Source organism: Acomys minous (assembly GCF_964271855.1).
Source record: "Acomys minous genome assembly, chromosome: 5".
NCBI classification, from domain to species: Eukaryota; Metazoa; Chordata; class Mammalia; order Rodentia; family Muridae; genus Acomys; species Acomys minous.
The window spans coordinates 109,015,480-109,043,292 of NC_140494.1; the positions used below are offsets into that span (position 1 = coordinate 109,015,480).

At 45.6% G+C, this 27,813-nt stretch overlaps 1 pseudogene across 1 annotated transcript; it reads right to left on the reverse strand.

The window, feature by feature from the left end:
* Window positions 1–24,615: 24,615 nt before the first annotated feature.
* LOC311597516 (small ribosomal subunit protein eS26-like) lies at window positions 24,616–24,944 on the reverse strand (annotated as a pseudogene). The gene has a single exon. The product of its transcript is annotated as a small ribosomal subunit protein eS26-like (transcript).
* Between the last annotated feature and the right edge of the window lie 2,869 nt (window positions 24,945–27,813).

The window sequence follows — 27,813 nt, forward strand, 5'->3', positions numbered from 1 at the left end:
TGGACCCTGGGCTAGCACAGCCCCCCCTGGTGAAGGGGCAGAGGGCCACCGCTGCCTCCCACACCTAGCCTCCTTGGACTCACCTGACCTCTTTCATTATAAATCTGGGCAGAATTGTTGGCTGGAGGTTGCTCCTCACTAACATCTGAGAAGAGATTCTTTTGGTCAGAAATTATGCTTGCTATTTGATGTTCTGGAGTCAGTCACATGAGCCCATATGCAAATTCCACATCGTTGACTTGTTAAACCTGAAGTGGAGCGAATGACTGAATAAGTCACAGTTTTCTCAGCCATATAGGGACATTCAGTGACTGCAATAAAATACTAAAGCCTTTGCCTGGCTCTCAGAGTGTGCGTTCATCCATTCAGTACTGCATGCAGTTCTAGAAGCACGGGAGGCTGGACATCAAGTCCTGTCTTGTACTCTAGTCGGGGGAGGATAAGAAAGCAGCTGTGGAGAAACACTGAAAGAAATGCTCCATATCCTTAGTCATCAGAGAAATGCAAAGCAAAACAACTCTGAGATCCCATCTTACACCCATCAGAATGGCTAAGATCAAAAATTCAAGTGACACCACATGCTGGCGAGGATGTGGGGAGAGAGGAACACTCCCTCATTGCTGGTGGGAACACAAACTAGTACAACCACTTTGGAAATCTATCTGGCACTGTCTCAGAAAACTGGGAATAGGGCTTCCTCAAGACCCAGCTATTCCACTCCTTGGAATATACCCAGAAGATGCTCCAGCACACAACAAGGGCATATGCTCAACCATGTTCATAGTGGCTTTATTCATAATAGCCAGATCATGGAAACAGTCTAAGTGTCCCTCAGTAGAAGAATGGATAAAGAAACTGTGGTACATTTACACTATGGATTACTACTCAGCTATTAAAAACAAGGAATTTGTGAAATTTGTGGACAAATGGATTGAACTAGAAATGATCATAATGAGTGAGTTAACCCAGAAGCAAAGAGACTCAAATGGTATATATTTAATTATATCTGGACACTAGCCCAAGGGGCATGTCCCATGAAAGTATTCTCTCACCAGGAAAGTGGGACAGAGGGGAGGACATCCTATTGGGACTCTAGGTGAGAGAAATCTAGGAGATGGGAAAATAGAAGGATCCAGAGGGTCCTAGAAACCTACAAGAAGAACACTATGATGGCCAGATCTGGGCCTAGGGGTTCTGCTCAAACTGTGGCACCAACCAAGGACAATATGTGCAGTGAGCATCAAACCCCTACCCAGATCTAGCCAAGGGACAGGACATTCTCCACAGTTAAGTGGAGAGTAGGGAATGACTTTCACATGAACTCTGGTACCCCATATTTGACCATGTCCCCTTGATGGGGAGGCCCAATGGCACTTACAGGAAGGATAACAGACTACCAAGAAGAGACTTGATACCCTAGGATCATATTCAGGGGGAGGAGCTCCCCCTTAGTCACATTCATAGGGGAGGGGAATAGGATGAAAGCGGGAGGAGGGAAGGAGGAACGGGAGGATACATGGGATGGGATAACAATTGAGATGTAATATGAATGAATTAATAAAAATTATAATGCAAAGAAGGAAGCAGCTGTGGAAATAAAGTATATCAGGGAAAGGGCGGATCTGAGATGCTGGCAGGCAGTGTACAAGACAGCCAACAGGAAGCACCTAAACAAATCTGATGAGAGAAAATGGGGGTTTGGACCATGTGGCCCTGCAGTGGGACCAGGGTAGAGTGCTTGGATTTTGTATGCATTTTGAAGGTATGGGACCCCTCACAACAGGCTGGATGTGAGAAGTAAGAGAAAGAAGTTAGAGATGATATCAAAGTTTGGACCATGAGTAGTAGGAAGGGTAGGGTGTGGGCAAGCACTTGCTTGGGGTCAAGAGTTTTCTCAAAGGTAACAGATGTGCCCTAAACAAAGCTAATCTCACCTGACAAGACTACTTTAGTAAACACTCCCCCATACTTTACCCTCTGAGCTATGACACCCAGCCAAGAAAAAAGCTTTATTGACCCATCTTTCAGGAAGACCAGGGCTTTTTCTTCAGTCTTTCTCTCAGTCAATTGGCAAGGATAAGGTGGGTAGGACTGCTTCTTGGTATAGTCTACGCAGAGGGGGCTGCGTGGCTTTGCATATGAAATGCCTTCTGTGAAATCATGTTTTCAACCCTCGTCCCCAGATGTCATCTGGGAGCTTTGGTGGGTGGGGCTCACTTGGAGGAAGTAGGTCCTTGGCAACATCCGAAGGCTGTCCTGGGCCCCTAGTACCTGCCTCTGATCTCTGATTCCTGTTCTCCATGAGGTCCTCAGTCATATACTTTCACAAGTATGATATTTTGCCCAGACTCTTGAGCTTAAACGGCTGTGGGCTGAACCCTCTAAAACAGTGAGCCTACACCAAACATTTTCTCCTTTAAGTTATGCCTGCCAGCTTTCTCATCACAGCCACTGTAGAAAGCACAGGGGGAGATAACTGCTTGTGGGTTGGATGGCAAGAAGGGAGGCACTAGGTTCTGTGATGCAGGCATAGCTGAGCATGCCTCCCACAGGCTACGCACTTCTTTTTGGTGCGAGTGATGCACAGAGTTTGAGCTTGAAGAGGAAAAGGGCCATGCACAGCACGAGTTACCTTTTCCTGTGAATATCTTGTTGTTGTTATTGTTACTGTGTATACGATGCGTGTATGTGGGTGCGTATGCCACGACACACCTGTAAAGCTCAGCAGACTGTGTGGAATCTGTTCTATCCTCTCATTTTCACATGGGATGTGGGATCAAACTCAGGCTCCTGGGCTTATGTAGGATGTGTCTTTTTCCACGGAGCCTTTTCATTCACCCTACTTATTCTTCAAATATTGTTTTCAAGCCCACCTCGAGTGCATTCTGGAGATGTTTTGTGAATACAACGTAAGTACTTTGTAGAAGTGTTTATGTCTGGGTGTGTCCAAACTTTGGCCAGTCTCATGGTTGAAGACATCAGATTATGGGAAGCAAAGGTCAGGGCTCTGACCTGGGTGGTGATGTAAGATGGGTAGTCAGCACAGAAATAGTTTAAATTAAGCTGAGTGGATGGCTCAGATGGTGGGGGGTGGGGACAGTGCCTGTTGAATGGAGACCAGGACCAAGGTCAGAGCCTGGGACTCTCCAGGCAGGCTTGACTTCTGAGTCATTGTGTGGGGCTCTACCTGGGACTCAGAGCTCCTGGAGGGACCCACAATGTCCTCAGACTGGATCATGTGACCTGTCTCTTGGGTGTCTGGATGCATAAACCATCGGCTTCAAAAGGCTGTACTTGGGTAGTGGAGCAGGAAATCGCCCTCTTAATCAGAACTTTGTGTTACATCCTTTAAAAGTTAAAAAACAAACAAGCCACAGGAAAAAAAAAAATAGAGCATTCTACCTTCGCAATATGAATCTTCTTTGTTCTTCTGAACAAAAACTATGACTACTACTTTTAATTTTAATTTTATTTATTTCTTTATTTTATGTGTGGGTGTTTGGCCCGAATGTATCTCTGTGCACCAGGTCACTGCCTTGTTCCTGCTGTAGAGGCCAGTTCTGGGGCATCAGATTCCCCAGAACTGAAGTTACAGGTGATTGTGGGCTGCCGTATGAGTGTTGGGAACTAGGCAACCTAGTCTTCTTCAAGAACAGCTGGTGCCCTTCTTACCTGCTGAACAAACACTCTAGCCCCTGACTCTCTGTCTTCTAAACTTCCCCCACTGGGTTCTGAATCCTATTTCTACTGTGTTCCTTAGCTAATATTTGAAGACTCCTCATTTGGAAAAAAAAATGTAGGCATAAGCCTGTTTTCAAATATTTTGCCTTGAATGATATTACCCATCATTCAGAGGTTGATCAATTGGGTTATAAGGCCTGGTTATTGAATCAAAAAAGAAATGATAAATATTTGAAGATAAAAATGTATTTAACCCTACTGAAATATAATACAAGACATACATGTACTGAAAACTATATCACATCCCATTAATATGTATAAGTTAAAAACTAAAATAGCATATAAAAAAGATAGATTGATAAGTAAATAAATTGTACTTGGAGCTTTACTTCTGCCTTCAAATTGATAGTCAGGCCAACTCATTTCTTCTTGCATTGTGACTCTGTTATGTAACAACCGGGAAATCACTTGGGCCCCACAGTGAGGTGACTTATCCTTACAGATGCCTCATCTAGTTGGAAATAGAGACCAGAGGGTTTTGCTTTCGTTTTTTTTTTTTTTTTTCTAACTGAGCTTTCAATGAAAGGGAACTCTGGGAATAAAATACATCTTGTACAATTAGCAAGATGGGCAGATGGGGACAAGAACAAAGAACAGTCACCCAGAGTCTTGGGCTGACCGTAGCTTTTATTGAAATGGGCCAGAGAACTGTGTTTGGCCCAGGATGACCCGAGTCTTGGCATGAAATCTGCATGCCACTGTCTCAGGCCAATGGAAAAAATGATTAACCTTGTACCGCTCTTGGTTTTGACTTCGAGGCGATTCTATGTCGTCTGAGGCTTAGGATGGGCGATCTAAGAATGTAACTTTAGAGTCTATCACTGCCTTGCCTACTTTACCAACAGTCACAGATACTCACAGACACCCTGCTGGACGTGGAAATGCCAAGATGTATCACTTAAAAGTGACATATTCCAGACCCCACCTCTCATCTGAGTTCTTGAGGATATCTGAGAGTCTGGCTGTAGGCTCTTGCTGTGAAATCCTGCTCCCCATCCTTATGAAGCTATAACGACCTCTGCCTCTGCTTCTGATTTTCTCCAGATACCCAATATGCTATCTGTCTCTGGTGCTGGGGCCTGAACTCTCTTCCGTGTTTCTTTCCCCTTGTTTTTCTGTCCGTCAATCCATTTTAGTGTCCCCATTGACCTACCTGCCCCATCCAAAAACCTAGTAGGCCTTCAGAGACAGCCACCACATTTATGTGCAAGTATTTGCCTTCTAGATTTTGCTAGCTTCACCCTGGGAATAAAATGCTAATGGTGCCCTACCCAGATCCAGCCAATGGACAGGACATTTTCCATCATTGAGTGGCGAATGGGGACTGACTTTCACATGAACGCTGGTGCCCCAGTTTTGACCACGTCCCTTTGATGGGGAGGCCTGGTGGCACTCAGAGGAAGGATAGCAGGCTACAAAGAAGAAACTTGATACCCTATGAGCATATACAGGGGGAGGAGGTCCCCTTCAGTCACAGACATAGGTGAGGGGAGTAAGGAGGAAAGCGGGAGGGAGGGAGGATACAAGGGATGGGTTAACAACTGAGAAGTAATATGAATAAATTAATAAAATATTTTTTAAAAATGCTAATTGTGTTCACTGCATCAGTTTACCGGTTAGTGTTGCAGTCAGTTTAAAGCTGCTGCCCTCAGGTTTGCTTTTTCCCTGACAGTCACAAGCCTCAAGTTGTTCTTCTGATTCATCTTTAACCAAGCAGTGACAAGCAATTTTTTTTCTTCCCTGAAAGGTTGGCATGTGAAAGTTTTAAGCTGCCTCTTGGAGAACCTGCATTCTCTCCTGTTCACTAACTTTTCCCCTACCTCCATGGAGTTTGAGAAAATGATAAAAAGAAACAAACAATAAGGGGAACGAGGAGATGCCTCAATGAGTAAAGCACATAGGAGAAGCAGAGCCAGCCCTACTGTAAATACCCGGAGGGAATGCTGCCTGTAACCACTCCACTATGGGTGTTGGAGACCCTGGCCTCAGAGCTAGCTAAGAGGAACTGACCTGTCCATCACCTGCATGTGAGCTCACACATGTGTATCCCACATATATGCAGATATGTGTACACACATCACACACACACACACACACACACACACACACACACACACATACATCACACACCTTCACAACATATACACATACACATGCAAACAAATAAAATAGATAGCCAAATAAAACCCAGGTTTTATTTCCACAACAGTTACTTAGGGCTGTGAGGAGGGATGGAACACAGCTCGTCCCCAGCTTCAGACCTTCTGTCAACCATTGTGCGCTTTTCCTGTATTTTCTTGGGAAATACAGAGAAAAAAATTCTTGGGAAAAATACAGCCAGGAGAAAACTCTATTGGTGCTTTTATTTTTTAAACACAGAAACTACGTACTTAGGGAAAACGTGTTTTAGTAAATTAGGTTCTATGAGAAGGGACACATTTTTTTTTTCCCTGAAAGGGCTGTGTTTTTATCAGGGACCGAGTTGACAAAAGGTGCCATAGCTTTTAGAACTTAATGAGTAAATTTAAATGTTGAATGCAAATGAGGCATAATATTAACTCTGGCTTCAAAGAGCAGAGCATGGGGGAGATAGTTAAACAGCTGGGAGGCCTTTTTTTTTTTCCCCCTGACTAGACAAGCCTGGGAGTTAGTTGCTTTGCCAAAACAAAAGCATAATGTGATCATTTTCTGATGACATGACTTCTGCCAAGCTATACGCAAGTACAAACCTACCGGGGTAGAGAGAAGGAAGCTGTTCTGCATGCACAGCCTGGGCAGAGGAGAGCAGGGTCTCTCTACTGAAGAACTCACCTCTCTGCCTTAGGTAAGTCCCCAGGCTGGGCCAGGCTGCCTTCAGCAGCAGCCAGCAAGGCTTCTTGATGAGAGGCCTGTTAGGAGGGGCTGTCTGCTCCAGCTCTGCTCCCACCTGCCTGTGATAATCCCCGTTAGACCACACTTAACCCTCCGGAGGTAACAAATTCTATTAGCTGCAGACGGTAATATTTCCATACCTGTGCCTGTAATCACCTCCCTCCTGCAAGCAGATTAGGAAAAATGCACATGCAAATACATCAGTTACAAACCCAGTGTCCCTCTTCACATGCAAATGTAATCAATAGACACCAAGGTGATTTGCATAATGGAAAAAAAAAAAGAAAAGAAGTCCTTTGTAACGGGGCGTTGGGGGTGAAAACTTGAAGACCTCATGTGATCCAACGCAATCCAAACCTGTCTGGGTGTCTGGCACAGTGATGTGCTTCACAGCAAGCAGGTGCTGTAAAATCCAAGGCACGAAGCACCGCCCCCACCCCAACCCCGGCCTCGGTCAACTCCTCCTATACTCCAGCCCCTCAACATGTACTACTCAGGTATAGGTCTATATTTTGCTTGGAGGGTACCCTTTTTGCAAACTTGAAGCCAGAAAAGTGCCACCTCTCACTTCCGTCTCAGTAGCTTAATTCTGAAGCAATTTAACCACCACACCCTGTCATTGTTCAGCTGGAGAGATGGAAGCCTTGAGCAAAGGGAAAATGGTCTACATCGACACGAGCATTAGAGTTGGACTAAAATTAGTCAGTCTGAGGAGGGCATGCTAATTGCCAGACTGGCCTGTCTACATCATGGGCCCTCACAGAGCTGGGAGTCTCTTAAGAGATGCTTGATGCCAAATGATTCCCAGGACAAAACTTGACTGCTAATTTTCTGGGAAGGCCGAGAGAGTTCCAGAATCCAGAGAGGGCACAGCTCTTACCTTAGGGGACTCTAAGAGCTGAGATTGGTAAATTTTTTTGTTTGTTTGTTTACAAGAACACTTTGTACATCCGAAAGATATTTAGGATTCTTTTTCGTAGGATAGCAATTGTCTAACAGTATGTTAATCAAGGAAATAGAAAATGACAGAAAGTACTATGAATGCACATTAAAAAAAAATAGCTAGTAGGGGGAAACAGAAACAGCCTAGCTGTCTATGAGCAAATGAACAGATAGTGAAAACATGGCAGGCACACACAATAGAATTTTATTCAGCTGTAAAGAAAAATAAAGTGATGAAATTTGCAGGAAAATGTCTGGAGAAGGGAAGTAGTAATCAAGGGAACTCAGAGAGATGTTGAACGCTCTCTAGCTGTGTGGATTCCAGCCCGCAGTGGCCATGCATATGCATCTGTGTAGGCATGATGGAGTGTGGGTGTTGGTTGTGATATTAGAAATGAGGCCGGAAGAGGAAAAAGAGAGGTGTTGAGGAAGAGGGGGAGGGTAAGGGAACACAGGAGACATGAAGTCAGAGAAGAAGGGAGGAAGGGCACAAGGAGGTGTCACAGGATGTGAGAGTGTATGGGGGATGAGAATCAACAAAAGCCAGATTTTGTTTGAAAATGAAACCTAATACTATGTGTGATAATTAAAAAAAAAAAAAAACAATTGCGTCTTAGAAATACAGACTAAAACAGCCATTACTGCAAAATGGATGAGGGATGTGGATAAGGTTAGGCAATAGACACAAAGCTACAAGCAGATATGGGAAATAATTTGGAGTGTTCTATTGCACAGTTGGGGCACTGTCCTCAACAAAAATATGCACCTCAAAATAGAAAATGTGCTTTGAATGCTGTCATCATAAAAAAAATGTTAACTGTATAATGTAATGGTGATGCTCATCACCTTTTTTTATTGAAAAATAAAATAATTCATATTACATCTCAATTACTATCCCATTCTGTGCATCCTCCCACTCCTCCCTCCCCTCCCACTTTCACCCCATTCCCCGTGTCCCCCTATGACTGATGGAGACCTCCTCCCCTTGAATATGATGCTAAGTTATCAAGTTTCTTCTTGGTAGTCTGCTATCCTTCCTCCGAGTGCCATCGGTCCTCCCCATCAAGGAGACATGGCCAAATAAGGGGCACTTGAGTTTGTGTGAAAGTCAGTCCCCAGTCTCCACTTAACTGTGGAGAATATTCTGTCCCGTGGCTAGGTCTGGGTAGGGGTTTGATGATGACTGCACATATTGTCTTTGGTTGGTGCCATAGATCGGATGCTGATCACCTTGATTGATCACTGTGTAATGTATCTATGCATCCAAATATTGTACCATATATGTTCAGTTATTATCAATTAAATACAAAGAAATCAAAAGACAAAAATAGCTTGTAGATGTGATCCAATGGTTTTTGAGCCCAAGGCCATGCCTGGACAGCCTGCTGATTTGTGGAGGTCACAATGGCTCTACTGAGGTGGAGAGATCTTTTGTGTTGGAGGCAAAGGCTGGAATAGAGTCTGTAGTCTGGTTTGTTTTGAAGGTTGAGACAAGAGCTAACCAGCTGGTGAGAATACCCCCTCAAATAATATGCCTCACACATTTTGTCCGAGAACTGAGACTCATGAATGAGTTAGCACTCCAAACAGGGGGGATGCCAAGAGGGTTCTTTCTTTTCAGGCTGAGGGCAGTGAAGTTTTATAGGCTGAAGGAAGAAGTAAGATAAAGAAACATTTCCTGACTGACAATAAGAGTGTGGTCCTACAGCAGGACTTCCAAGTTCTGTAACTACGTCATGGCTGGGTTACCTCAGCATTCAGAGGGCTGGCTCAGGAGGAACATGAATTGAAGGCCAGACTGGTCTCCACAGGCAGTTCCTGGTCCACATGAGCTACACGGTGAGACCTTGCCTTAGATTATGCTCTCTGTCTCTTTTTAATGCTCCCAGGCTCAGAGACCTGTTGACTGGTTGGTTGTCATTGGCTGAGATTCGGTGGGAAATGAGATAGTTACAGAGGTGGTGGAGGGACTGGAGGTTGAGGTGGACGAGGCATAGAGACTAAGACATGGAAGAAGCCAGTGGGGAGAGAGACTAGAAACTCTCCCACACATGGTGACATGTAAGGGGTAGGCCTCAGTCTTCAAATTGGGAGAAGGAGGGTGCTATGCAAATAACCCCAAAGGTCACTATTCTCAGTGGCCAGGGCATTTGAGCCTTGAACCTTTCCTACCTCTCTGGTTCAGTCTCACACTCATGATTCTTCACTTTCTCCACAGACCCTTACTACCACTTTCTGTGTGTCTCTGGCCCCAATTCTTTGTTCTGTGACATAAAAACCTGGACATATCAGCAGCTGCCTTGACTCTGGTTCATGTCTGCGACAGGACTGCCGCCATTTTGTTTTACTTGTGAGAAGGTTCTGGACACACAAGCAATGCTTGTCTTCTACTGGCTTTGTTTTTGACACAGTAAAGATGTCTTCCTTTCTTATCCATACTGAAACAAACATCTTACAAGTGAGACAGAGGGAGTATGAAGCCGGAGAGACTGGAAAAGAGACTTATAAGCCATCATTTCTTCGGAGGACATAGAACTGATGGGTTAGAGGAGAAAGCCAGTGGTGAGCAACAAAAATGATAAGATGTCATTTTTACTAAGTGACTATTAAGTAGCAGAAACCATGCAGAGGATTAGGCACAGATTTAATGCGCCTTTTCCTCATAAAATCCGGGGCCTTGTGTTCACTGCTCTCACTGAATCATGTTTTAAAGAGCAAGCTCTAGCAGCTGAGGTAGTTAAACAGGGATTCCTGCCCTCACTGGCATTTCTCAAGGAGCAATTGAATACAATCCACACAGTAAAGTCACCCAAGTCCCCTCCTACGCTGAGCCCCCTACACTTTGCAGCCTAGAAGCTCTCACTTGGCAATTACTGCAGAATGCTCCTTGAGGGTTCCCAGCAATGTTTTCCTCGCTGTGTCCCCCATCCCTTCCCCAGCTCCCCCTCTTGCCTCGCTCTCCCATGTCACCAGGGGAACGGATAAACCACTATTGACCTGGCTTAGTTTCCCCTCTGCCTTTTGCGTCACAGGCTCTCCAGGGCAGTCTTGGCTGGAGCCTCACCCTCTTCCTCTGCGTTCTTCCTAAATCACACCACAAAAACACAGATAAGGAGCCCTGAAGGACTGGAATGAGGAAAAGCCAGACAAACTCCTTGGCATGGTTTGGGATGCGGATAGAGGAAAAAGGAAAGATGGATGGAGACTGGGAATGCTGACGTGAAAGAAGAGGAGGGGGGAAGCAGAATGGGAAGAGGTCAGGAAGGGGGAAAGAAAGGAGGAGGTAGACAGAGACAGGAGATAGGCTGAACCTCAGAAAGAACCAAGATATCCCGAGATCCAGACTCCAGACCTAGCTTCATGCTGCCTCTAACATTTTCTGTCACCTGAAGCAAATCACACCAGAGTAAGGTTAGGCTAGATTCAAAGGTGGAAGATTTACCTCCTGCAGAGAACTACAGAGTCACACCGTGAGGGGCAGGGACTCCGCACAGAGTGCAGAGGTTCACTCTCACACTGAACTGAGCAGGATGCCCACGTGACTAAACTTCCACCAGTATGCTCTGAGAGGCCTGCCTGCCTCTCTTTGAGCAGATCTCCACCCTTGGTCTGTTTGTCTTTGGGTTGCTGAGACCACATTTAGCAAAGACCTTGCTAAGGCAGTTTCTTGAGGATTCTCTTAACTGTGCTACTCTTGGTATCTAAGCAAGAGCCTCCTCCTTCAGCCCACACCTCGCTTCTTATCTAACCACGTTCCTTTTAGTCATGTTTCATATTCCTTCTCGCTGCATGTTGGTTGTAAGGCTTCAGTTGTGTTCTTTGGAGTCGGCTTCAGCCTCTCCTTCATCACAGCAGCCTCACCTGTGTGCCTGCTCGGTGTGCGGTGTGCCTTGTGCGCCTGTGCGTCCCCACGTGTAGAGGCGAGAGGAGGACATTTGGTGCTCTTCTTTATAGCTGTTTGTCTTATTTCCTTGAGGCTGCCTCTCACTGGGGCTGGAGCACCTTTTGATCCGGCTGCTGGCCTCCAAGCCCTAGTAACTCCCTCACCCCACCCCCTGCACCACCCATACCAGGGCTGCTGGTCCAGGTGTACATAGCCACACCTGAGCTTTTTGCCTGGGAGCTGGGGATCCTAACTCAGGTGCTCACGCTTGCACAAAGGACACTCTTACCCACCAGGTCATCTTGGCAGCCTGTGAGGTAAGTAGTCTTAAGTAAAATCTCCCTTGCTGACCACCGAGGTGCAACGTCCTCCTTTCTTACGCATCAGTTGCCTCTCTACACCGTGGCTCTGACTCCTGGGCACTCTCTAGTTACAGGACTCAAGCTCTGGAGGTTGAAAGTTGCCGTTCTGCTCTGAGGTTTGTTGAATGGAATGTCCAGGTGATTTGCGTTTAAATCCCTGAGGTCTGGTTGCTATTGCAAACAAAAGTGGACGTTTTCATCTTATTATCGAGGGCAACAATACCTTCTTCTCAATGGGAGTGTGAAGCTTAAATATCTGTAAAATGTTTCTAGCTCACAGATCTTCATTCAACTGGTTCCTTGTAGAACAATCTCACTGATTATAATTAACCAGACACAGGCCAGCTAGAAGCTAGAATCAACATCATCATCATCAATATCATCATCATCAACAACAACAACAACAACTCAACTATTTTTCCCCACTTGCCCCAAAGTGGTTGCACTTTTCCACACACAGAGAGTAACCACATTATATGTTCCCACTAATGTGGAATGTTCTAGAAGGTCTACAAGAACAAATCACACCACAACAGTTGGTGACAGATATAAATTGTAGTAGTCTAAAAGTTCTTCCTCCCTTTGATCCTGTGTGTGTCTTACTGCCTGTTGCACCTACACACAGCAGGCTCCCAGTCCATCTTAGTCAAGTGGAAGCATCTGTTTCGATCTCCTTTGTCTATGGGTAATTCTAAGAACTATGGTGATACTGAGTGACATTCACTGAGGTCCTGTTTGCCAGGCTCTTTGCATGTCTCACTTTACTTAGTGCTCAGTTCATTGGAGGAAAAGGGGATTCTCTTTTTCTTATAGACTTGGAAACTTGGAATGCTCAGCTGGCCTCGCAGGGAGCTGTATGTTTAATTGGACTTTTTTTTTTTTTTTACTTCTGTCACATATTCTAGATGGTTCTAGACCTTTCAGGTGGACTTCTGCTTGGGTGGTTGCTAACGCAGGATCTTTACATTGAGTTTCACTGTACTCACGGCTGGAGATGGTGACAGATGCTGACAAGGTTCAGCAGCCTTGTTTGTGTGCAGCCTGGGTGTGGATTTCACCATCTGGGTAGTTACCCCAGTGGTCTTCTTGCCTTAGCAATACCATCACAGGACCTGTCATTGTAAGTTCCTGACTGTGTCACCCTTTCCCACACCCACCAGCACTGTGAGATCCTGGGTCTGACTCAGTGTTCTCCTTCCGGGTGGTCAATGCCTCTTAGCTGGACAAGACTTCTGATAAACTGAGCCTGACATTTTGATAAGGCTAAGATTGGTGATTGTTTTTAGGCTGTGCTGAGAAGCATTTCCCTTCAGCTTGATTGCTGCTGCTTAAATCCCAGGCTCCTCCAAGATCCGTAGGCCTGAGAGACATTTGCCACAGAAGTCACCACAGGGAGCCCAAGCCCTTGGAAGCCAGACTCTACAAACAGGATGTTTCTCTGCGTGCTGTCTGCCAGGAGGTAGGGGTCATTACAGAGTCCTTAAAAAAGGGGTTCAGGGACTCTGTGGGGGAGAGGGCATGTGGATGGGCTTCTGGAAGTTTTCAGAGCTCTAGAAATTGCGCAGAAATTAGCTGCCAATCTTTGTCATAGGGGAAGATCAGGTTTTATCTTATTTTATTATTTTTATTATTTTATTAGGTTCTTAAGAAGGTTAAGAGCCAGCAGAGAGCTCCAGAATTGCCCATTTAGAACCAAGTGATTAGGCCTGGAGAGATGGTTAGGAGGTTAAGAACAGTGGCCTGGCCGCTCTTCTGGTGGATCTGTATTTGATTTCCAGTCTCCGCATACTGTCTGTAACTGCAGCTCAGAGGATCCAACACCCTCTTCTGCCATCCTCAGGCACTGCACACATGTAGTGTACAGACATTTATTTGGGCAGGATGACCATATACATACAACATTAAAAAATTAAAATTAAAACTAGTGATTAGGGAATTAGGAGCAATTAGAAGTGACAACTGTCTCTTCTGAGGAGAACAGGGTGAAATCCTATCCTCAGCACCTTTTGTTTTGTAATGCATCTGTAAATCATACTATTCTGGAGCCTTGCTGTGCTCTGTAGATGCTGTCTCATTCAGTCTGTATGGATGGCCCACGGGTTAGGTAGTAACATTCGCGTTTTACAGATGAGAGCGTGGGCGCTCAGAGAAGGGACGCAGCTAATAATGGTGGCATCAGGATACTCACGCAGAGAGTTGGCTCAGCAGTTGAGAGCACTCTTTTGCTCTTGCAGAGGACTCAGGCTCCATTCCCAGCACCCATGTGGAGGCTCACAACTGCCTGTAGCCCCAGTTCCAGGGGATCTAACCGTCTTTTGGCTTCCATGGCACCAGGCATGCAGGTGGCACATAGACATATATACAGGAAAAACTCAGGCACATAGGATAAAAAAACAAATCAATCTGAAAAAAAAAAAGTGTAAAAAGAGATACCCACCTCCAGAGACAAACAAAATGAAGTAAGGCAACCTAATAAAAAACAAAGAAAACCTCTCCCCGCCGCAGACTGTGAGGTGGTATGAAGGGACACTAACAACTTCATGGGTTGATTTATGGTCTACAGCGTTTTTCCCTTAGTCCTGCCTTGTAAAGAACTTTATGTTGGCCTTCCCGTCATCCTGTGAGGTATACAGTGGAGACATTAGTTACTGCAGTTTCCAGTGAAGCAGACTCTCCTGTGCTCTGCCCTGTGTGTGGAGTGCGTGGGTGGGGGAGGGGGGAGAGAGGAGGAGGAGGGGAGGTGGGGGTGGTGGGGGAGGAGAGACAGCTTCATTGGGCTACTCCGTCCAGCCCTGAGCCAGGTTTCTGGGCCTCCAGGAAGCTCAGGCTGGAGATATAGGGGTTCAGCTACGATTGGCTGAAGGCAGAAGTCTGCATGGAGGGCCTCGGAGAATCCCCTTTGGCTCAAGCATTTCATAATTTAAAAACTGTCAGCAGCTGTTGAAGAATTCAGTGACTGATGACGTGTTGTTTTCTTTACGAAAAGAAGAAAGAAAAGGGTTTGTTATCACCCCAGTTATCATTAAGAAAAGAAAAAAGAAAAAATATTCTCAGATCCAATGTCAGGGAAACTCAAGCTAAAAGGAACTGTGGAAAACACAGGTCAACCAGTAGAGCCACCTGGGCCCCACGAGGCAGACTCAGCGCTTGGCAGAGAGGGATTCAGGAGCAAGGCACCGACTTGCTGATTTGTGGGAAGGCTGCATTGCAGTTTGTGGAGAAGTGTGTGACAGGGCCAGGCCAGGGAGTCAAATGGAGTGGCTAGACTTCTAATCCTAGAGGTTTCCACTCTCAGGATGGCGGCGGCGGTGGTGGTGGTGGTGGTGGGCACGGTCTTCTCCCAGAGAAGACTGAGCTACCTGTCCCATTGCTGTGACAGAATACCTAACAGGTGGGGGAACGTCAAGAAGAAAGGAAGGGAGGAGGGAGTGAGGAGTCAGCCCACCTCCATCTTAGGCTTGAAGGCCATTTTATAGTAAAGACAAACCAGGCTTGTTCCTTCCTGTTTATGATTAAATCTCTGCTTCTCAAGGATTGGGCTATGCTGCACCTGTCACCTTAACTACAAATGATGGGGTACTGCCTGTTCCAGGAAACTGCAACCTTGCCTTTGTTTCAGAGGTTGTTATGACCACCCTGCAAACCATAACTTGTTTCAGGAGCTTGTTGTGACTACTTTGCTATGTTCTGCTTCTGTAACCCCTCCCATTTCCCTGCCAACGCCCCCCCCCTCCCCAATTTGGAAACTCCCTACTCCTGAGCTATAAAAACCCCTATTCTTCTCCATGTCCAGTGCTGATCTTTTGTACTCAGCCTTAAGGAGAGACAGCCTGTGTAACAAGAATAAAAATGATTTCTTTAATTAACTTGGCCATGATTTGGGTTGGTGGTCTGTCTCCTTGCATTTGTGAGATTAACAGCAGGGAGGGAGGGAGAGAGAAAGGAGGAAAGGCATGGAGGAAACAAGGAATGGAAAGTGTGGGAAAAGAGGAGTTTATTTTTGGCTCACAGTTCAAAGGTGCAGATCATCATGGTGGGGAAAACATGGCAGCAGGAGCTTGAGCGGCCGGTCACATCGTGTCAGCAGTCAGGAAGCAGAGAGTGGTTGGTGCATGCTGGTGCCCAGCTTGCTTCCTGCTTTTTTTTTTTTTAAATTCAGATTAGGATCCTTGTACATGGTACGGTACAGCCCACAGGTAAAGTGGTCTTCCCAGGTTAATTAATATAATCTAGATAATCCTTCACAGCTACCCCAGAGGCTTGCTCCTAACTCATGCCAAGTTGACAATCATCACAGGGTCTTGCTCTTTGCTCCGCAGCGGCCTCCAGGGCATGTGTGTGCACATGAGCCTGGGCATCAGGGCTGGGGCTTCTCATTGAATAGTGAGGATCTCTGTCTCCACTTCCAGCATACAGCAGTCACCACACATAATGCTTATTTCAATATTATTTTCCATCTAATAGGAGGCTCCAGGTGCATGCGAACTGGGTGCCTCGCTGCTCTGGTGGGTGTGGATGGTCTCCAGTGACAGGCTATTCCTAGGGTTCCTCATAGTTTAAAATGTTACTCTTGATGAAGCCCTGGTTGAGGATGGGGATTATAATTAATGCTCGTGTCAAAACTGAAGAGGGCAATGAGAGGTGTTTGCCTTATCATCGCCTTGGTCGAATCAGCAGGAAGCATGTAGCTACCGTGAATTCTGCTCTAACATACCAAAATGTCTCTAATACTGCAAAAACCAGTATTTTTTTTTTTTAAAAGCACATTTCACTTTGGGCTTTTCATTTATTGGAAATAAATATTATTCATGAAGGTTTTGTTTGCACAGATGTTTGAAAGTGGCAGCCTGAAACCTTCTAACTTGTTTAGAAATAAAATATGAAATACTAAAAAAAAAAAAAAAAAAAAAAAAAAAAAAAGAAATCAACCAACCAACCAACTGATTTAATTTTTAAAGTGCAAGAAGCAGTAATTTCAAGCACCAGGTCATCAAAGCAGGGTTTTGATGCTGTTATATCTTGTTAAAATTTAATCTGCATTTTAATACATGTTCCAGCCCTGAACTAAACATGTTAGGCAGAGATGGCCTTTTAAAATTCCTGAGGGGTTTTTCTGAGTCATTTCGCTGTGAAATGGCTGGGAAGCACTGATGTGAGAGAAAGAAGAAGCCCAACACTTGCAGTCAGAGAGGAATGGGGCTGGAGGATTAATCCTTCCAGGCCTCACCAGAAGCAAGCACAACTGTTTCAGGCCTCGTTCCTCCTCCTTCAGCCAAGTTGGACTTTAAAAGGCCTTTCAGAGGTTGATATGCTAAAGGTTTAGTCTCCAGCCTGTGGCACTAATAAACAGAGGTGGAACCTGTGAGAAGGTGGAGTTGTAGGAGCAAGTTCAGCCACCGAGGGCATGTTTTTTCAAGGGGTACTGAGATGCTACACTCTTCCTGTTATTTTCTTCCCTACCTTGGGTGACATAAGGTGGACAGATTTATTTATTTATTTTTTCCACACAAGCCTAGCATGATGTACTGTGCTGCCACAGGCCCAGCAACCATGGGTGGCAATCTTTCAAAGCACGAGACCAAATAAACCTTTCCTCTTTTCAAGTTGGTTCATCACTGGTATCCATGATAAGGATGGAATGTTACCAACATAAGACTGTGAAGAATGGGGGGCTGGAGAGATGGCTCAGAAGTTAGGAGCACTGACTGCTCTTCCAAAGGTCCTAAGTTCAATTCCCAGCGACCACATAGTGGCTCACAGCTATATACAATGAGATCTGGTACCCTTTCAGGCATGCAGGTGTACACGCAGGCAGAACATTGTATAAATAATAAACAAATCTTTAAAAAAAAAGACTGTGAAGAATGAATCTCTCTCTCTCTCTCTCTCTCTCTCTCTCTCTCTCTCTCTCTCTCTCACACACACACACACACACACACACACACTGCTTCATCATAGATGTGACTGTTGAATGAATGTCGTCTTCCTATGGGCTTGCCTTGACTTGATCCTTTGACAACTGTCCTCATGTCTTAAATTACCTCCTACCACATTATCCTGTTTTCATAGCATTAAAGCTATCTAACATCATGTCTTCATTTTCCCCTTGGTTTTTACTACTGAGCTACATCTAAATGGAAGAGGGTATCTGGGCAATTGCTCCCAGGAAACTACTTTATTGTTCTAATAGTTGCCTCTCCTGTGTTTAGAACAGGCTTGATATAATTCACACTGGCTCAGTAGATAGTCACTAAATGAGTGGTGGAGGTCTTTCTCTTTTCCTTCTCTCATAACTGGCAATAACATGTCATTTTTGTCCCTGCACTTCTTTGTTACCACAGCATGTTGGTCTAGATCAACAGTTGGCAAACTACACACGTCTTGTGAACTGAGTCTGGCCCGCCATCTATTCTTTCGAGTAAACTTCATTGGGACACACGTTTGCTTGTTTGAGGACTATCTGCAGCTGCTCTTGTGCTGCCGTGGCAGAGGTGAGAAGTTCCCGGGATGTAGATTGGACGCTTATACTATTTGCTCTCTGGCTCTTAACGGAAAAAGCTCGCTGATTCCTGGCCCCATTGAACTCTGAGATATTTATGCACGGGGTATTTTTAGCACCCTGTGAAATATTTACACAGTGTTCATGGCTCAGTGTGATAGCAAATGGCTGATTGAGTTTTCTGGATCTCTTTTGGACTAGACCATGACTTGACTTTTTCAGATGTTAAGTTTATCCTTAACGCTTCATTCGTGTCTTGCCCATGTCCCAGCTTTCTTTGCTAACGCAGAGAGGCCCTCTCCAGCATGGCTGCCGTCACACTGAAGTATGCTTTAGCTTCAGCAGCTTCGCTTCCAGCATGGAGTGGTTCTTGGCTTTGAGGATTAATAAACGATCCTAACTGGCGTTGCCCTGGTTTCAATGTCGCAAAACATCAGCTGAGAACTGGAGGTGGGGAAGGAGGGCGGTGGGTTCCTTATTTCTCCAAGGAGCCTCTTCCCTTTTTAAGCTCTCTCCACCCACACGGTTCCACACAGGGCTGTTTAAGCTCGGGAGAGGCTCAGGCTGTAGTGGGAAGAACACCGGAGCTGGCACCGGAGACATTTTGGTTTGTGCTCTATATCTGTCACTACTAGTTCCGTGACTTTGGACTGGTAACAGGCCCTCCTTGAACCCCAGTTTACACTGTAAAGTGGACAGAGACTAGTTGTTCCCTCTTATGGGGGAATGAACTTTGTTGCTTAATATATGCTCTTTGAACAAGTGCAGTATAAGTGCCAGGCATTAGTCTAGGCAGGGGACATAGCAAGCCCCTCAGGTTCCAGTGACAGCAGGCACAGACATAAACAAACAAATACTTAAAGCAAGGTGAATGGAATGGAAGAGGATACGGGAGGTGGCGGTTAATGGGCGGACCTATTTAATTCAATTATAGTCAAGGATTCCTTTTTTAAAGAAGTGACATTGAATAGTGGCCAGGGAAAGTGAAAGAAAGAGATCCAGGAATATCTGGGGTGGGGTGTGTGTGGGGGGTATGGTTTTCTGTGTCACAGAGGCTCAGTATCCTAAGGCCTGAGGCAGGAGCATGCCTGATAGCTCAAGCTGAAGGAAAGGCTGTGTTTGGACAGAGAGGATGTTAGGGCTATGATGAGAATTTGGAATTCTGTTCCAAAGAAAGTGGAAAGCCAGTGGGGTTTGCACAGGGATGTAGGTTTTAAAGGAATTCTGTGAATTATGTTTAAAGTGCCCATTATAATTCTTGCCCATAGCAGACACAATAAATGTCATATACTCCCTAGGACGCAAGAGCTATTTAAAAGGAATTACCTGTAGCTGAAACAAGACATTTCTGGGTTAGCTGTGACAAAGCTCCTATGAAAGGTGACAGGAGCCCAGCCTCCATGTTGTGCCCATTCTGGCAGGCTGGAGCTCCCTCTCAGGGTAGCTGTAAGTGGGGCAGGGGCAGAGCCTTGACCATAGCCAGTGCTGTCTACCTTAGCTACGAAGATGGTCCAGTCTTCAGCCTTCAGGGGGCACTTAGAGGCTCTCAGATTGGGCTGGACTGCATCTGGCGGGTTTGAAATTGGATCATAGAAATAGGAAATGATTGCAAGTGCTTTAGAAAGACAAATACCATTAAGCCTCTCAGGTCTGCTCTCTGGAAAGCATTCTGCCCGGGCCGCTTAGTGTAGCTGTTGGGGCCGAAGGGGAGATGGTGGCACTTTGATGGCGATGGGGTGGGGGGAGGTGGTGGTTGGAAGAGAGGGCCAAGGGAATGATAGATCAGATTAAAATGGCTATGTGGAAAATGGACGCCTAGACCCATGGAATGGAATAGACAGTCTAGAGACAAATACATAGGAGTCCCACTACCTAATTAAAAAATTATTTATTTATTTACTATGTATACTGCACTCTGTCTGCACATACATCTGCAGGCCAGAAGAGGGCACCAGATCTCGTTACAGATGGTTGTGAGGCACCATGTGAGTGCTGGGGATTGAACTCAGGACCTCTGGAGGAGCAGTCAGTGCCCTCTGAGCCATCTCTCCAGGCCCCCCTGCTACTTAATTTTTTAAAGATAAATACAATTCGTGTCAAAGTAAACTCTTTAAACTACCCCTCCCCTTTCCAACTGTCCCACAATCCTGTGCCTCTCAGGACCCATTTGGTCCTCATCAGGAGTGGATGAGGCTTTCAGTTCCTCCTCCTCCTCCTCCTCCTCAGTACTCACTATTCTTTGCATCTTGCTTACGATATCACAATGGCTATGAGGAGCTATCTCACTGCAGGGTTGACTTCCCTGGTGCCCCTAATCACTAGGAGCTTTCTCACTGGGTACCTATAAGCACTTGGCACACTGGGACAGAACTGGTGCTAAATAAGTGATGGGAAAATGCCAAGCAGTAGAATGAATCACCCCAGAATCCCATTCTATTGCAGGGAGTGGTATGTATGGCCAGAGCGACTGGGGCCATTGGTGGGCTCTCGGTTAAGACAGATAGGGAAGTAGTGAATTCTGAAGAGACGGCAAAGGGGTGAGAAGAATAAGGTCAGTACGTTATCAGCTTAGTTCAGGGTTTTCTCCACGGAACGTGGTGATGGAATCAGGTTTACACTTTATAGAGAGCTGTGGTGGTTGATCTGGAGCTGCCATGTATTCGGATGCGAATTTCTTGCCCCCTGAGACTTTCATTGTTCTAAGAGCAAATACTCACTGTACCAACTGATGGCATGTACCCTTGCTTCCAAATTATCCCTGACGGGCCAATAAGAAATGCCTACATCTTGGTTGAGCAGAAGAGAGGTAGGGAGAGCTAAGGTTCTTTGGTCTTGGAGGACAGGTGGATGACGGGAGGGAGAAGAGAAAGAGGAAGAGGAGTAGGAGGAAAGTGGTGTCACCAAGAGTTAGTGTGAACAAGAAGTGAGTGTCCAGGAGGACCTTGCTCTGAGGAGAGAAGCAGCCAAGATGAAAAGCACGTGCAAGTATTTATGGGAATTATGGATGGGAAGTAGCCCAGATATGGATAATTAAAGCAAGTGGCATGGGGTGTGCGGCTGGGAGATAGCACGGTAGCTTACGGGGCTAGTTTCTGCCAAGATCCAGTGTAACAGGCATATTAAAAATCTAACATGTGTCTGTGTACTTTTATTTTTATAATAGCAGGTTAAATAATAACTGTGTTAATAATTATATGAAATAATAGTAGCTTTCTACAACAGAGAGCCAGCAGGACAGTAGAAGGCATAGCACAGGAGCTTAATGAGGGGTCTGTCTAGAGGCAATGAGGGGAGGAGAAGGGCTGGTAGGGAATTAGATGCTTTCAGTAAATGGTACTTAACACTTCTAACTCATGTGCATGCTCATCCTCCATTGATAGATACTTCGGACTGAATTTCCTTGGTCACTGTGGTAACTCCATGTGTAATTGTTGGGGGAACCACCAGACTGATTTCCAATTAGCCAAAGCCCTATTTTATGGTCTCATCAGCAGTGCCTGAGGGTCCACTAGAGGTATGAACTGCTTGCAAATCTCCCCAAACCTAACGAGCTTTATCCAGAAATAGATGCACACAGGCTAGCATGTAATCTTTATGGGTGCCAACAGCACTGCTTAGAGCCCATGTGTGTCCTTACCTCAGCAGAGCCATTGCCTGCTAGTGACCAGCGCAAACCACTCCCTCTCAGAGCTTCTCTCTTCTTTTTGTAAAATAAGGAGGGTACACACCAGACACCCACAGTTTCCTTTTGGCCCAAGGGCCTTTACCATTGGGCCTAGCACTAAACACACGTGTCTCCTGTGATGACCGTAGCTGGAGGGCTTCCACCTGGGGGAAGACCAAGGGAAGAGAGTTGAAATGGGACATGTGGTTGACAGTGCTGGAACCAAATCTTAGGAAAGACTTTGCTGGTCCTGTGGTTTTCAATAAATATCTTAGGAAAACGAATAAAATATACATTTCTCACCTTATAAATAATGCAACCCACCACGTCCTAGAGAATTATGGCCAGTCGTCTGGCTTCGTGTTTATTTACAACTTCCCCAAGAGTTTGCATTACTTCATAACTCAAATCCAGGCATTTGGATGATAAATTCAGCAACACATGTATTGCAGATGTTTTCCTCAGTGTCCCTGCTGTGCACAGGGCAGAGGCCAGGCCTGGCATGGCTAAGCTTTTTCCAGCATTCTGGGACATTAGTTTCTGCCATGATGGTGGAGTTCCTGAAAGGCCAAGTGATAGCAAGGAAACATTTTCTCTAGGTCCTAACTCTCATCTGAGACCATCTAGGGGATGTAAAGTCCTACTGGCAAAGTGGCCTACATTATAGGGTTTTCACTTGCTGAGTGGCAGAGGCACAAAGCTGATCATGAGAATTCCTTGAGCTCTAGTGTTTTACAGTATGAGGACTTTACTTCAATAGTTTCACTGCTAAGACTGTTATACTTCAAACTGACTGGCATTCCATACCAGGATGGAGAAGAATCACCCAAGAGATTGAAAAACACAGATGACAGGGACCGAGATGTGGTGATGTAGGACTGCAATCCCGGCATCTAGGAGGCAGAATCAGGAGGTCATGAGTTTGGGGCTAGCCTGGGGAACATGAGACCTTGTCTCACAAAAAGAAAAAAGTCAAACCAATAAACCAGTAAAAAGACAAATAAAAAGTAAATATAGACTCCAGGGAGTGGCGGTACCTCAGAGGCAGGCAGGGTCACTAATTAGGGCTAGCCCAGGCTACATGGTGAGACTTGAAATAAAAATCCAACTAATCAAAAGACTAGGACGAAGGGTATTTACAAGATGTGGGATGGGACCTGGGAAAAATGTTTCTTCATTTTTTCTTACTCATTGATTAATGTTAAAATTCTTTTTTTTAAAAAAAATAAATAAAATTTCCACTGTCACTAGTTTCAATTCTAATGTGCTTTTAGGTAAGGATTAGAGTGTTTAATTTAATTAAATAAACATGCGTGAAATATCTAGTATATATGAGATGTGTGCCTGGTAACCTTTCAACTGCTTAGTTTACAGTCTGGAAAAGAATACTATCAACCTGATGTGACAGAGAGTCACCTGGGAGGAAGGTCTCACTGAGAGAGTGTCTGGGTCAGGTTGGCTTGTGGGCATCTCTGTAGAGGATTTGTTTGGTAATGTTAACTACTGTGAGAGGACTAAAAGTGGGCAACATTATTCCCCGGGTTAGGGTCCTCAGGTGTTTAACAACAGAGAAAGCGAGGCAAGCAGTAAGCATGCATTTGTTTCTCTCTGCTTTTGACTCTGGATACGATGTGACCAGTTGTTTTAAGTTCCTGTCAATGTGACTTCCAAACTATGGACTCTAACCTGGCATCACGAGCTAAAACGAACCCTCGCTCCCCTCAGTTGCCTTTTTGTTAAGTTATTTTACTGTAGCAACAGAAAAGAAACCAATACAATTAGAGATGATGCAAGAACCAGGGTCATGAGTTAGTGTTATTGTGGAAGAAATTTACATTGGCTCCTTTTCCAAGAAATTCTAATGCTAAACTACTGGCTTCTATGAGTGTAAGGTGCCATGAGGTGGACTGATCCAGAATGTTTGCTGGCTGAGAGTCAACTAGGGTCTGGGGCTACTGAGGAGAGGAGGTGTACAGGGGTACCCCTTGCTAACCAAGCCTGCCTGTGGCTTTGCTCTCACTTGACATCCTACCCCAGTCAGTCCATGATCACTGGTACCAGGCCCATTCTCCTCAAAGCTCAGCTGTTATCTCCTTAGAGAAGCAACCATGGCCTCCCTGGTGCACCCATCCCTCTGCATTGGTACCACTGTGTTTGGTTCATCCTGCCTTGGGTTTCGCTGTCTTCTAACACTTGCTCCCTCCCACCGTCCGCCATATTCCCCACCTCCTCTCTCTTTGGTCTCCTTCCTCTTCCAGATAGCCTCCTTTCTGCCTTCACTCATACATGCGTGCATGCATACACACATGCATGTTATACATATATTTAAGTCTAGATTTTGTGTTTTCGGGAGTGTGTGGTATTTTATCCTCCCCTCCTCCGCAACATCGTCCTTTGTTATTGTTAGCTTCACCTGTCAACTTGACACAACCCTAGAGTCACATGGGAAAAGGGAACCTCAGCTGAAGAATTTCCTTCATCAGACTGGCCTGTGCCCATGTCTGTGAGTCATCTTATTAATTGCTTATTGATATTGGAGGGTCCAGCACACTATGGACAGTGCCATCCTTGGGCAAGTGGTCCTAGGCTTATTTTCTTTTAAAGTATAACTCCCATTTTATTTGTCCGAAGTATTTTTTCTTCCGTCCTGTCTTTACAGTGGCTTTGGTGAAGCTCGTGGTGCAGCTCCAGCAGGTCTAAACCGTGGGGGTGTTCAGTCCTTGCCTCACGGGATCGATTCCTGACCACCTTGCTGTGACTGGCATAGCTCGCCCAGTCATGCAGCTTGATGTAGATCTTGGGCAGCACATAAGCATCAAAGACACCAGCTTTGGAGACGTCCCTGACAGCAGTGGCCTCTGCAATGTTCCACATGACAAACTTCTTAATGGCCTTGTCTTTGGGCACGCACCGGGCGCAGTTCATGTAGCGAATTGGCTGCACGTGGCCGCGGCCCTTTTTAGCATGACCATTGTCTCTCCTTTTTTTTTTTTTTTGTCATCTTGGAGCCAAGACCCGAAAGCCTGGGCTTATTATATAAGAAAGCAGGCAGAGAAAGACAGAGAGAGCAGGCCAGTGTGTGTGTGTGTGTGTGTGTGTGTGTGTGTGTGTGTGTGTGTGTGTGTACATGAATGTGGAGGCCAGATACACAAATTAGGTATTGGTCCTTAGGAGACATTCACCTTTTTTTTTTCCTTTGAGACAGGGTCCCTCATGGGCTTGGCACTCAGCAAGTAGGCTGGACTGGTTGGCCAAAGAGCCTCAAGGAGTTGTCTATCCCCATCTCTCCAGATCTGTGTACCAATGAGTGTCAATCACTCCCAGCAGTTGGTTTTTTTTTTTTTTTTGAGACAGGGTTTCTCTGTGTAGCCTTGGCTGTCCTGGACTCCCTTTGTAGTCCAGGCTGGCCTCGAACTCACAGCAATCCGCCTGCCTCTGCCTCCCAAGTGCTGGGATTAAAGACGTGCACCACCATGCCCGGCTACTCTCAGCAGTTTTAACATGGATTCTTGGAATGTGCCATCTTCTTAGTCTGAGATTTTTACCCTTTAACCCCAGATCCTGCTCAGCAGATGACTGAATTCTGAGTCGGTCCCCTATCTCTGACCTGCCACTTCTCAGCAATCATATCCTCTGCAGATAATAAGGTGGTTGAGCAAGCCAGAAAGGGGCCAGGCGAGGGACCTGCCTCAGGATGCCAGGCCTCTTACTGCAGCCTGGTCTTGATTGGTTAATCTTCTCTTTCGGATTTGATCACTGAAGCTCTGGTCTATCTTATCCAAGTCACACCTCTCCGACTGCGATCATAGATGAACAAAGATAATATATATTTTTTAAACTGTTCATCAAACAACTGTATGAGAAAAAGAAGTGAGTGTGTCAGGTCTGAGGGGCTGTGAGTGGTCTGTCTAAAGCAGCTGTGGAATTTTACCTGGGTGGACCTCAGGCACACACTTCTTTTCCTTTTCAGAAAACCAAGTGTTTGCTTCTCTCCAACCCCCTCTCACAGACAACATTTGACATTTTTTAATGGAGTGTTGACTTTGTCTTAATAAAGCCTTTGTCCCTTTCTCCAAGTCATGCAGTTCTTCAAGGACCAACATATCGCAGGTGCTCCCTACAGTGTTATCTTCTGGGTCAAGGCACTTGACCTCATCTTAACAACCATTTCTTTTTTTCCTACAAGCATCTTTGAATTCTCTTTTCAGTGTTTGTTCTGGATGCTGTAGTCTGGGGGAATCATTGTCCTCCAGGGAGAGGGAGAGGGACAGGGAGAGGGAGAGGGAAAAGGAGAGGGAGAGAGAGAGAGAGAGAGAGAGAGAGAGAGAGAGAGAGAGAGAGAGAGAGAGAGAGAGAGAGAGAAGGAAAGTAGATGTGGAACACTGCCCCTTGTTACTTTAAATCATCCATATTAGTGTCAGAGAGAACTGTGAAGTGTTGACTGCTGTTTTCCTGAACTCTTACCTTCTGCTTCCGCTTTGTTGTTGTTTTCCTCATATGCCATCCTGTGTAATCCTTACAGCCAACCCAAAGGGTAAGAATTATTTTCACGAACAGGGAAACCAGGACTCAGGAAGGTTAAAAGAATTGCCCAAGGTCATATGTATGCCTGGTACTTACAGCATCTCTGGTTTGAATCTCTTCTCTATTCTCATCACCCTGAGTCTCCCCCCAAAAGGGCCTTTTATGGTGGTGTCTCGGCTCATTTTTGAGCTCTTGCTTTCCTGATATTATTCTTAAAGGTCTGTGTCACTCCTTTGTATTCATCCCAGGTAAGCAGGTTCCTTCCATATCAGAGTCATTTGCAACTGTATTGTCGGAATTTCATTTTTAAAGCCAGCCTTCAAGGCCAGTCTTCACTGCGTGTATCAGGTCATGGGATCAGCCTGTCTTTGCTCTCAAGGTTTTGTAGTCTGCCCATGGAAAGATTCGCCTTCACATCAGTCCACGCTTAACCCCTCTAGTACGAACTCTCAGATAACTGGGCTACTGTCTCTCATTGTTCTTCTCCCAGTCCCTTCTCTGCTCCGTCCAGCTTTGTTAGAGCAGAAATAGGCTCCTCCCACCTCAGCGATCTTAGAGATTAAATTCCTGAGACAAACCGTGATTGTCTGATACGCAGGCATTGCTTCCCCCCCCCCCCCCCCCGAATGATAGTTCCCACAGTGAGAGTTATGTGAATACGGTGGATTAGGTAAACCAATCGGGGACTTGAGCACACGCTGTAGGAAGTTTTTAAACTAGGAATTTGGTTTGTATGGCAGTTTACAAGGACTCACTTGATTCCTCCCCCTCTTTCTCCCTCTCTCCCTCCCTCCATCTCTGCCTCCCTCCCTCCCTCCCACCTTCCCTCCCTCCCTCCATCTCTGCCTCCCTCCCTCCCTCCCTCCCTCCCACCTTCCCTCCCTCCCACTCTCCCTCCCTCCATCTCTGCCTCCCCTCTCTGATCATGCATATGCAATTACAAATGAGTATGAGTCTAAGTAAGAGTCCTTTCAGAATGTATGGGCAGAAAATGGAGAACAACACTGTGCGGCCTTATGCAAGGGTAGGGGAGTAGACACGAGTTTGGAATTAGTTTTGGGGACAAATAGATGTAGATTTGGTGCTTCCTCAATGTTTTCTTTACTTTGAAGTTTGGGTAGATTCTTAACCTGTCTGAGCTTCAGTTTCCCTCCCTCCCTCCCTCCCCCTTCCCTTCCTCCCTCCTGCCTTCTTTCCCTTTTCCATCTTTTTTGAGATAGAGTCAGATGTATCCTAGGCTGGCCTCAAATCCTTAGGTAGATGAAGGTGACTTTGAACTCCTGATCCTCTGCCTCTACCTCCAAGAATTACACACCTGCATTACCAC